The sequence below is a fragment of the Lepisosteus oculatus genome, unplaced genomic scaffold, assembly GCF_040954835.1.
Source record: "Lepisosteus oculatus isolate fLepOcu1 unplaced genomic scaffold, fLepOcu1.hap2 HAP2_SCAFFOLD_83, whole genome shotgun sequence".
Classification (NCBI taxonomy): Eukaryota; Metazoa; Chordata; class Actinopteri; order Semionotiformes; family Lepisosteidae; genus Lepisosteus; species Lepisosteus oculatus.
Genome location: NW_027168394.1, coordinates 603,941 through 616,006, shown reverse-complemented (window position 1 = coordinate 616,006; position 12,066 = coordinate 603,941). Strand labels below are relative to the sequence as shown.

The window sequence follows — 12,066 nt, the reverse complement described above, 5'->3', positions numbered from 1 at the left end:
TATTTTTATCAGGTTTAAAATATCATCTCCTTAAAACAGAAAAAGTGTTGATGTGTCGTGCTGAAATTCCGATTGATTTTGAATTCAAAGAAAAAAGGTTTTCTTCCAAAACACCGTGAAATTGTCACATCTTGCAGACAATAGGTGTATTCCATGTTGAAAAGAGAAGAAAGAAAAACCATGGAACCTTTTACAGGTGTGAGGCTTCTTCAGGTGTGAGAAGACCTCACGGCCGAAACGTTGTGTTTCCTTTCTTCTCTTTTCAGCATGCAATAAACCTATTACTTGTTCCTTTGCAGCCGAGGCATGCTGACATAGCTACCCAGCTGAACATCTTGCAGGCTCTACTTCTCTCCTGTAGAAGTAAAGCAGGGCTTGCTGGGTGAGCTTTTGCTCCGGTATGTTAGGTCACGTGTCATGTTAAATCACTTCTTCTAAACACAACATTTGCTGGTGCTAGCTTTCCCCATGAAAAGAGACATTTCCCTTACAGTACATGACATATCGTTTTTTTTTTCTATCAATAAGTATAGAAATAAAACAAAAGAAAAAATGTTGTCGCCAAAGAATGCACAGCTCTGTCGCCTTGGGGAGGTGTCAAGGGCATTGAGCTCCATGAGAAGTGCCAGATAAATGCCATTTCTCATCATTTCTCTTGGCGTCAGTTCTGCTATTAAATGGGAAAGTGGCAACGGGCTCAGAGATTGTTAAGTGCACACCGAGCGCAGATGTGTCCAAGTGTCTGTAAAAGTGCGGTGCTCCCTAGTGGCTTAAAGTGCCTGCCTAGTAAGCAGGCGATCCTGGGTCTGAATACCAGCTGTGCCTCTCTCCGTGTCTTGTTGTGCCAAATGTATCATTTCAGACAAACATGTACAGCTTTGTTCAGTTTAATGCAAGAATTCATTTCCTTTCTGGAATAACTTGTTTTTGAAGAAATCCATACATTTTGTGAAAGATGAAATCAATTTCTTGGTTGTCAGTGAAAAAATATTGCTGGCTACAAGAAGCGCAAACGATTGTTTTCTTTGACCATAAACCTGCAAATGTAGGGAGCACAAAAGGCTGTCAGTCTCTGTGGAGCAATCGGTTAGTGCATTTGGCTGTTAACTGAAAGGTTGGTGGTTCAAGCTCCTCTGGTATGCGTGTCTCAGTTTTTCCAATGTAAACATCATCACCATCGCTAAAGAAGATGGCGCAGAAGGCTCCACAGCCGAAACGTTGTGCTTCTTTTCTTCTCTTTTCAGCATGGAGTAAATCTTTGCTTTATCCTTTGCAGCCTAAGCATGCTGACGCAGCTACCTTTCTCTTAACGCGCCTCAATCATTATTCACCAAAACGATCAGCAGAATAAGTCGCCTTTGTGGTGATGTCACTCCTCTGCTTCACAAATGTCCTTAGTGACGGGCCATTTCTTTCTGCCATTTTTCCGGAGCGGTTATTGATTGCTCCATCATTTCCCTCCTACTTTCCATCACTAGATTGAAAAAAAAAAACAGAAACAGGCTGACAGGACGACAATCAAATTGCAAAAACTCATCAAAGCACTCGATAGAGTATTTGAATCCACAAGTAGCTACGAGCAACTTTGTCTTGGCTTGCATGAATGTCGGAATATGTCAAAAAGAAAAAGATGGTGGCTTTTTCATATTCGTTCTTTTATTTTTAGCTCGTTGGCTCTTCTGTCCATTGTCCTCCTGCCTGGCTCTTGACCTGTGACTGTCTGAACGCACACAGTAGACTTTCATGCGGGGGATTTGTCCTGAGCCTCTGTGAAAGACCCACCCACCCCCATAAATAACTGCTCTAGAAACACATGAATGCAAAACTAAACCACAGCTTGAAGAGGAGCTTGTCATGACCGCCAGGCAGTTAAGACCAACTCTTAAGCGATCTAATCAGCACCAGCAGGGGGTGATTATTAACAAACGCTGCCGCACGAGTTAACCCACCTGCACACACTCCACCGTGCGGTACACAGTGCTATTTTTACCATCTTTACCTGCTTCCCGCTGCTCTGTATTGAGTCTATTCCTTGAGAGCTCTACCTGGCGTTTTTTCCATTACCTCGTTTATTCTGGATATTGGACTCCCCTTCTGCCTTTTTGACTTTGGACCTCGCCTCTCACCTCGGACTGTTTGCCACCAGTGTTCTCCCTGGATTACGACTTACCTTACGCCTCTTGACCACGAAACAAAGCAAAGCAGAGCAAAACAAAACGAACAAACGAAAACCCTCACGTCCCGCACTTGCATATAACGCAGTTACGTGCCCAAGCGGTATTGTACGTCATCCTAGCACTGCACCCCGGGGCGTACGGTATATGGGAACGAGCACACGCCACCAATCGTCTCGAATCACTCCCTACAGCTGTAAGGCGCCTTGAAGCGTGCACCCCCAACTTTCTTCTTTGCCCATCTGTGAAAGGTAAACTCTTGAGCAAACTCTGAACCAGCTCTAAGGAAACTAACCCGATTAGACGTTACTTTGACTCATCTTTTTACGCTCAGTGCTGGATTGCTCAAACTCCAGCTAGGGTTAGGGTTAGCATTCCCACGCTACTTAGACACTTTGTTTACGCTCAGTGCTGGATTATGGGAACTTCAGGACGAGTGGGTATTTTCTCCTATCTGTCAATTCTGTTTTGTTTTGGAGACTCTTGGCTGCCTATGTTGTACAGTGCAGCGTGAAGGAAACATTTTCCAAAACTGTGTCAGCTCAAAAGTTGTAAGAAAACCTCTCCAGCTGCTTTAACTCTCTTCATTTTTGTCATTTAATGTGACACTCGATGTATAACTGGAGCCTCACATATGCAAATGGTGAGGCTCCAGTTCGACACCACTTTACAGTATATGACAAAAGCATGGCAGACTGTGCCGGACCGGCAGATAACTTCCACTTATTTTTACCATATTAAACATTGGAAATCCTCCCACTTGTATTTGTGACACTTGATTTTGGCTCCACCTAAGACACTCTTAAATCTTCAAACACATTTCTCTTCTCCCGCAACACTCTTGTCTGTCGGCACTATGTGGCAGCGTTGCATGACAACCCCTCTCACCACGGAAAGGAACCTAACAGCTTTGGTAAGAGAGGAGAAAAGGACCTGGCCAGTACGGGGCTCGAACCCGTGACCTTGGCGTTATTAGCACCACACTCGAACCAACTGAGCTAACCGGCCTCACAACAGTGCTCCTCTCTGTGCTGCAAAAAATCGAACTCAGGGAATTTCTTTTGTCCTCCTTTGAATAGAAAGCCGTGTAATTCAGTGTACGGGCTTTCTCGTGCAGTTTCATGGTTCTTGTAACCCAAATCCTACACTGGCCTGAAGTGCCCCCCCATTTCACAGCATTTTTCAGCTGATTTAAAATGTACCTAAAGGAGAAGCATTATTGAAGACCATCAATTACCAAGAGCTTTTGTCAAAGGTTTTGGTGGTCATTTTGAATGACCACAGAGCGCTGTGACCTCGGTTTTACATCTCATCCAAAAGACAGCGCCCTTTTACAACACAGCATCTCCGTCACTATACTGGGGCATTGGGACCCGCACAGACCTCAGGGTGAGCGCCCCACCGCCGGCACCATTAACACCGCTTCCAGCTGGAAGCTTTGTTTTTCCCTGTAGCTCACCCTCATCTGGGTACTGACCTGGCTCACCTGCTTAGCTTCAGTGGGTTTTTTGAGTTGCGAGTTGCAAGGGGATGCAAGTGATGGAGCCGCTCGCTGCAAAAGCCACTGTATTGGCCGGGAATCGAACCCGAGCCTCCCGCGTGGCAGGCGAGAATTCTACCACTGAACCACCAATGCTCAGTCCCTGGGCCTTCAAAAAAGACGCTTTTTTGGTGCTCTGTGCAAAACGCGTCGACATCTGCTTCCAGCTGCAAAATGCCATTCGCGGACGCTGAAGAACTTATTTCCAAGGCAGCGGGTACAAGCGATTGGGCGTTTTAAAACCACCAGGAACAGCAAAGAGGCGCGCTTCTTTGCTTGCGCCGAAACACACCGACTGGAGGCGGATAACGTAGTCGGCAGGATTCGAACCTGCGCGGGGAGACCCCAATGGATTTCTAGTCCATCGCCTTAACCACTCGGCCACGACTACAGCAAGCCCCACTGCCGCTGCGTTCTTGCTACAATCTTACCTGGATCGCGAGGCGCCGGCGGAAGCCTATTTCAAAGTCGTTCTCCGTTTCAAAAAAACATTTCCAAAATACAAGCCTTGCAGACAGACACGCCTCAGAGGACTTAAGGGTGGCTTCATGTCGGAATGATAAAGTCTCCCCGTCCGGACATGAAAATGCCACTTTGTTACACACAAAAAAAGAATCAACAACAGAGAAATGCCCACAAGCATTTGAAAAGCCGCACCACGACGCACTTGAAATAGCTCTTACATTAGTGGTAGACGCAGGAATCGCCTTTTTATTTACGCTCTTACCAACGCGATGGAAAGCAAAACAAAGCAAAGCAGAGCAAAACAAAACGAACAAACGAAAACCTTGCGTATAACGCCGTTACGTGCCCAAGCGGTATTGTACATCATCCTAGCACTGCACCCCGGGGCGTACGGTATATGGGAACGAGCACACGCCACGAATCATCTCGAATCACTCCCTACAGCTGTAAGGCGCCTTGAAGCGTGCACCCCCAACATTCTTCTTTGCGCATGTGTGAAAGGTAAACTCTTGAGCAGACTCTGAACCAGCTCTAAGGAAACTAATCCGATTAGACGTTACTTTGACTCATCTTTTTACGCTCAGTGCTGGATTGCTCAAACTCCAGCTAGGGTTAGGGTTAGCATTCCCACGCTACTTAGACACTTTGTTTACGCTCAGTGCTGGATTTTGGGAACTTCAGGATGAGTGGGAATTTTCTCCTATCTGTCAATTCTGTTTTGTTTTGGAGACTCTTGGCTGCCTATGTTGTACAGTGCAGCGTGAAGGAAACATTTTCCAAAACTGTCAGCTCAAAAGTTGTAAGAAAACCTCTCCAGCTGCTTTAACTCTCTTCATTTTTGTCATTTAATGTGACACTCGATGTATAACTGGAGCCTCACATATGCAAATGGTGAGGCTCCAGTTCGACACCCAGTTCGACACCACTTTACAGTATATGACAAAAGCATGGCAGACTGTGCCGGACCGGCAGATAACTTCCGCTTATTTTTACCATATTAAACATTGGAAATCCTCCCACTTGTATTTGTGACACTTGATTTTGGCTCCACCTAAGACACTCTTAAATCTTCAAACACTTTTCTCTTCTCCCGCAACACTCTTGTCTGTCGGCACTATGTGGCAGCGTTGCATGACAACCCCTCTCACCACGGAAAGGAACCTAACAGCTTTGGTAAGAGAGGAGAAAAGGACCTGGCCAGTACGGGGCTCAAACCCGTGACCTTGGCGTTATTAGCACCACGCTCGTACCAACTGAGCTAACCAGCCTCACGACAGTGCTCCTCTCTGTGCTGCAAAAAATCGAACTCAGGGAATTTCTTTTGTCCTCCTTTGAATAGAAAGCCGTGTAATTCAGTGTACGGGCTTTCTCGTGCAGTTTCATGGTTCTTGTAACCCAAATCCTACACTGGCCTGAAGTGCCCCCCCATTTCACAGCATTTTTCAGCTGATTTAAAATGTACCTAAAGGAGAAGCATTATTGAAGACCATCAATTACCAAGAGCTTTTGTCAAAGGTTTTGGTGGTCATTTTGAATGACCACAGAGCGCTGTGACCTCGGTTTTACATCTCATCCAAAAGACAGCGCCCTTTTACAACACAGCATCTCCGTCACTATACTGGGGCATTGGGACCCGCACAGACCTCAGGGTGAGCGCCCCACTGCCGGCACCATTAACACCGCTTCCAGCTGGAAGCTTTGTTTTTCCCTGTAGCTCACCCTCATCCAGGTACTGACCTGGCTCACACCTGCTTAGCTTCAGTGGGTTTTTTGAGTTGCGAGTTGCAAGGGGATGCAAGTGATGGAGCCGCTCGCTGCAAAAGCCACTGCATTGGCCGGGAATCGAACCCGAGCCTCCCGCGTGGCAGGCGAGAATTCTACCACTGAACCACCAATGCTCAGTGCCTGGGCCTTCAAAAAAGACGCTTTTTTGGTGCTCTGTGCAAAACGCGTCGACATCTGCTTCCAGCTGCAAAATGCCATTCGCGGACGCTGAAGAACTTATTTCCAAGGCAGCGGGTACAAGCGATTGGGCGTTTTAAAACCACCAGGAACAGCAAAGAGGCGCGCTTCTTTGCTTGCGCCGAAACACACCGACTGGAGGCGGATAACGTAGTCGGCAGGATTCGAACCTGCGCGGGGAGACCCCAATGGTTTTCTAGTCCATCGCCTTAACCACTCGGCCACGACTACAGCAAGCCCCACTACCGCTGCGTTCTTGCTACAATCTTACCTGGATCGCAAGGCGCCGGCGGAAGCCTATTTCAAAGTCGTTCTCCGTTTCAAAAAAACATTTCCAAAATACAAGCCTTGCAGACAGACACGCCTCAGAGGACTTAAGGGTGGCTTCATGTCGGAATGATAAAGTCTCCCCGTCCGGACATGAAAATGCCACTTTGTTACACACAAAAAAAGAATCAACAACAGAGAAATGCCCACAAGCATTTGAAAAGCCGCACCACGTCGCACTTGAAATAGCTCTTACATTAGTGGTAGACGCAGGAATCGCCTTTTTATTTACGCTCTTACCAACGCGATGGAAAGCAAAACAAAGCAAAGCAGAGCAAAACAAAACGAACAAACGAAAACCCTCACGTCCCGCACTTGCGTATAACGCCGTTACGTGCCCAAGCGGTATTATACGTCATCCTAGCACTGCACCCCGGGGTGTACGGTATATGGGAACGAGCACACGCCACGAATCGTCTCGAATCACTCCCTACAGCTGTAAGGCGCTTTGAAGCGTACACCGCCAACATTCTTTTTTGCGCATCTGTGAAAGGTAAACTCTTGAGCAAACTCTAAACCAGCTCTAAGGAAACTAATCCGATTAGACGTTACTTTGACTCATCCTTTAAGGGACCTTTGTTAATTGGAGAAATCAATGATTTCGAATGAATTCTGTATGCGTTAAAAGACAGCTATACACAGAAAACATGCAGGACACTGCTCATGATGTTTCCCGAGCCGAAACACAGTGCGTTTTTCCAAGCCATCTGACAAAGCCCGCCCACTGAAAACTGCAGCAGATCGTGTAAAGACGTTCAACTTTGTAACTACTGCACGCACAGGAAGCAGAATAAATTCCTCTTTTCAAACTGTCAAAGGTTTGCTTTGCGAACGCTGCAGGACATCGCACAATCTCTTTTGAACGGGGACAAACGATTTCTTATGAGGCGCACTAAGTACAGACGTTTAAAAAGCTCCACTCATGCCGACCATGCAGCATGAAGAAGCGCAACCTAACGTTTGCATTCCTAGCACTGTTGCAACCTAGCACTGTTGCATTCCGCGCATCAGTAGCTAAAAGAATATCATTTAAGGCTCTTGTTAATGCTGTTTCAGAAACCAGACTGAAATTTCTCAAGTATATTATTTGAATCCAGATACGATTGACGTTGGGCAACAACTATTCTCTCAAAACTTTTAGATTGAAATGGGACCTTTGAGACAGGCCTGTAGTTGTTAAGAACTTGTGGATCCAAATTTGACTTCTTAAGGAGCGGTCTAACAACCGCTACCTTAAATTGATCAGGTACAACGCCTGACGCAAGCGATGCATTCATCATACTAATTATAGGTCCTGCCAGTCCTTCGAGGGAATCTTTGACTAGCTGAGTGGGTATGGGATCTAGCGAACAGGTGGTTGACTTTGTCTTACGTCTGTGTCCATGAGTCCACCATAAGAAGAAATCTGAACAGAAATCTGAGTGGTGATCATGCGAGGTCACCACGGAGGAAACCACTGCTCTCCCCCCCAAAAAAACCACCACTGCCCCTCTCAAGTTTGCTAAAGACCACATGGATGTTCCACAGCAACTCCTGGAACAATGTTCTGTGGACAGACGTGACAAAAGTTGAACTTGTTGGTAAATGTGCACAGCGTTATGTTTGGAGATAACAAAACACTGCATACCAACTCCAAAACCTCATCCCACCTGGGAAGCATGGCGGAGGCTGTACGGCTTGCAATCATCGAGGGACCGATGAATTCCAAGATGTATCAGGAAATTCTACAGCAGAATGTCAGGGTGTCTGCCTGTGATCTAAAACTCGAAAGACGCTGGGTCATGCAGCATGACAAAAACAAAGGAGTACATCAACAACAGAGTGGCTGAAACAGAAGAAATTCCATATTTTGGGATGGCCAAGTAAGAGTCCTGACCCCAATCCCATTGAAGTGCTGTGGCGTGATCTGAAGCAGGCCGTTCAGCGCAAGACATCCCAAAAATATACATGAACTGAAACAGTTTTGCATAGAGGAATAGGCCAAAATACTTCCTAACCGCTGCTCAGGTCTGACCAGCCGCTACAGAAAGTGGGGATTGAGGTTTTTGTCATAAAGGAGGTTCCACTAGCTCCTTAATATAAGGGTTCACATACTTTTTCCATCAATGACCTTGATTGTTTAAACCATTTGGTCAATAAAGAAACAGCAATGTCAAATGTTGGGCGTGTGTTGTTTGTGAAATCAGACTCTCTTTATTAATTATTATGACTTAGATAAAGATAAGATCACATGTTAGGAGCCATTCATGCAGAAATCCACATCATTCCAAAGGGCTGTTTACAAAAGTTTTTCTCCCAACTGTATGTGAGAGAAAAGCAGAGACGCTCACTGAGTAAGGTGGGGTTGTAGCTTTGCAAATCACAAGGACATTTGTACGCTCAAAATGGGACAGGAGCACCCCAGATGGGACTCAAACCCACAATCGCTGTTTTAGGAGGCCAGTGTCTTAGCCATTAGGCCACTGGGGCACACTGGGGAGGGTCAATCACGCTGATGAGAGCCAGTTTTTTTTTCCTTTGCTTTTTCAAAGGGATCCCCAAAATTAGGGAAGTTAGGCAGCAGAAGGTTTACTGTGACCTGAGAAGGACCGGCATCCAATCACGGTGGTACACACACACACGCTCTCACTCATCTGAGCTACACGGCTACCAAGATGATCTCAGGTGCGCCGAGCTGGTACGGAACATATTGAACTGATCGACGACGAATTGTCTCTCAGACAGGCTTTTCACCTCTGAGCTCCCTGACTGACAGTGATCAGCTAGGTAGTGAAACAGTCAGCTGCTTCTAAGCCTTAAACAGCTGCATCTCGGCGCTTCCACGGAGAGATGATTTGAAAGCCGAACATCGCCTATTGGGAACACCTTTCTATCACTAGTTTAAGAGACTCTTAAGGTCTTGCAGAGGTGCCTGTCTAATAGCATGTGCTTTGCAAGCTATAGGTGTTTAGGCTGAGGCAGAATGCCTGTTAACAAAATGTTTTTCTAAAGGGGCCTCGCACTCTTTTCCAAGCAATGGTCACCATCCCCACCGAGTGTCACAATGTAGTCATGTCCTAGGACATCACCTGTTAGTCTCCATTTGTCTGCCACCAACACTTTAGGTTACAGAGTCACAACCGCACCCCGGAGACCAGAGGAGCCATTGGCGTTCTGGCGGCGCAGATTGGGCTGAAGGTGGGACGCTTGAATCTCGCTGTTGGAGGCCGTCTGAAACTGACCCAAGCCTTTCCCTTGAATTAAATGTAAATAAGAAATGAACCCCAGATGCACATGGAATCAATCACGTGTTTCCTTTGAGCCGTTTCAGAGACTGCTCCAGAGTTTACCTTGCACAGATGCGCAAAGATTAATGATGGGGGTGCACGCTTCCAGGCGTCTTACAACTGTAGGGACTGTTTAGAGACAATTCGTAGATTGTTCTCATTTCCCTCTATTCCCCGTGTTGCAGTGGTAGGATGACGTAAATTCCTGCTTCGACACGTAACGGCATTATAATCAAGTGCAGGAGCTGAGGGCTTTAGTTTTGTTTCGTTTTCCATGGCGTTCGTAAGCGCGCAAATCAAAGGCAATTCCTGCGTCTAACACGAATGTAAATGCTTTGGAAAGTGCAGTGTGGTGCAGCTTGTAAAATCCTTTTCCACATTTGTGGTTTGTTGATGTTTTTTCTGTCTGCCAAAGTTGCATTTTGACATCCGGACTGGGGGACTTCATCATTTGAACGTGAAGCCAGCCTTAAACCCTCTGAGGCATGTCTGTCTGCCGGCACGAATCTTGTGAAAGGTATTTTTTTTTTAACGGAGAGCGACTTTAAAAAGGTTTCCGCAGCGACTTCGCACTCCGTGTTAGATTATAGGAGGAATGCGGCGGCAGCGAGCTCGCTTTTGTCATGGCCGAGTGGTTAAGGCGATGGACTCGAAATGCGTTGGGGCTTCCCCGCGCAGGTTCGGAACTTGCCGACTCCGGCGTCTGCCGCACGTCGCCTTGTGCCTGCGCGGCAAAGGCAACGTGCCGCTTCTCCTTTCCCGGTACTATGAAAATGCTAAATCGCTTGGACCCGCTGCCATGGAAAGCAGTTCTTCAGATTACCACACATTCTGCGTTCGCACCTCTGGTGCTCTACTTATGCCTTTGAAAACCTAATGAATAAAGCTGAAAGAACCGACACGATATGTAGGTGCTCGTAAAGCACGCATTAAAGAACTGTTAACAGCAAGGGTTTCAGTGGGTTAACTGAGGAGAAGGCGTGATCGCTAATTGTTGACTTTTTATTTGGTGTTAGAAACACTCTTACTGTGCATGATGTGCAACAAATGTAGCCACAGAAATTGCATCACGCTTTCATGTATGCTATTGCAGACACCAACGTTGCCTAGATAGAAAACCGAAATAGCCGTGGGTTTGCTTGTTGGTCTGAAGGATCTCTCTTCGAATCTCTATCATTTGTCAATGGAAGTAAAAGGCGCTGCAATCTCATACGTTCAGAATCAAACCCGCAGCTGTTGTTCGACTTTATTTCTTGACTAATTACAACTGAGTGTCGCATGAGCAGTTACGTAAACTTGTCTGGTATATTTGAACACAAATGCCGTTCTTCAATTAAAACTAACAGTACATTGTCAGGGACATTCAGTTCTATACAAACAAGAGACAGACAAGAGAATATTTCTACCTTTCATGTGGACTACGTGTTGACTTACTGATCGGAATAATTGAAAAGTTCGGGTTCATAGCCGATGCAGTGCGTGCTAATTAGAACAACAGCAACGCTGAGCTCTCAGCACCGTACTGAGCCCAGGTGTTTTTCTAAAGCTGTCAGGTGCAGTTCATTTACATGAAGGAAATCTCTTACTGGGTACGATTACAATACAGTAAGTAGCACAGGCTACTTAGGGAGTAGCCTGATGCGTTTAAAAACGACCCGAGCCAGGCAGAAGTCGAATCTACAATCTCCTGATCCGTAGTCAGACGTGTTATCCATTGCACCACTGACCCTGGTGCAACACTGCAGGACTGCAACCCGGTGAGCTCAGCACTGCAACTAGTAAAATACCCCTGGTCCATTCTTTTCCAAAAGTGAGAAACACCTGTTTTCTACATTTTGTCTGTTTTAAAACCATATCTCTTTAAACCAAACCAAGAGTTTGTCTTTTGCTCTGATATTCTGATTCATTTCGATTTCAAAGAAAAAAAAAACTACCTTCCAAAGCATCATAAAATTGTCCCTTCTTCCAGACTCTACTTCTCTCTTGTAGTAGTACAGCAGACCTTTCCAGGTGAGCAGATCACAGAGTCCGAAATGAGCTTCCTCCATCAAGCAAAGTACCTGAACATGACTCTGTCATCATAAAAGCGCCCCTGTAATAAAGAAATTCAATCTGAAATCAAGAGGGCAGTTGCCTACTGAAATACAAGAAGTCATCAATTTTAACCTAGCAACACATTAAAGGCTGCATCTATACAAGTACGATTCTAGAAATGCTCACCAGATTACGTTTTAAGAAGGAACTGCGCTTCAGGTTCTGCCGAGATCTTAACTCGGATGGCAGGATTCAGAGTCCGGAGTGCGGACTGATTGCGCACGGAGGGTCCATATAC

The 12,066-nt window shown here is 46.1% G+C and overlaps 5 non-coding genes across 5 annotated transcripts; all 5 read right to left on the bottom strand.

Annotated features, from left to right (window-relative positions):
* Window positions 1–3,108: 3,108 nt before the first annotated feature.
* On the bottom strand, window positions 3,109–3,182 carry trnai-aau (transfer RNA isoleucine (anticodon AAU)). The gene has a single exon. It is a non-coding gene; the product is annotated as a tRNA-Ile (tRNA).
* Window positions 3,183–3,739: 557 nt separating this feature from the next.
* Window positions 3,740–3,810, bottom strand: trnag-gcc (transfer RNA glycine (anticodon GCC)). Its single transcript has one exon. It is a non-coding gene; the product is annotated as a tRNA-Gly (tRNA).
* Window positions 3,811–4,023: 213 nt separating this feature from the next.
* On the bottom strand, window positions 4,024–4,105 carry trnas-aga (transfer RNA serine (anticodon AGA)). Its single transcript has one exon. It is a non-coding gene; the product is annotated as a tRNA-Ser (tRNA).
* A 1,268-nt stretch (window positions 4,106–5,373) lies between these two features.
* trnai-aau (transfer RNA isoleucine (anticodon AAU)) lies at window positions 5,374–5,447 on the bottom strand. The gene has a single exon. It is a non-coding gene; the product is annotated as a tRNA-Ile (tRNA).
* A 559-nt stretch (window positions 5,448–6,006) lies between these two features.
* On the bottom strand, window positions 6,007–6,077 carry trnag-gcc (transfer RNA glycine (anticodon GCC)). Its single transcript has one exon. It is a non-coding gene; the product is annotated as a tRNA-Gly (tRNA).
* Window positions 6,078–12,066: the final 5,989 nt, after the last annotated feature.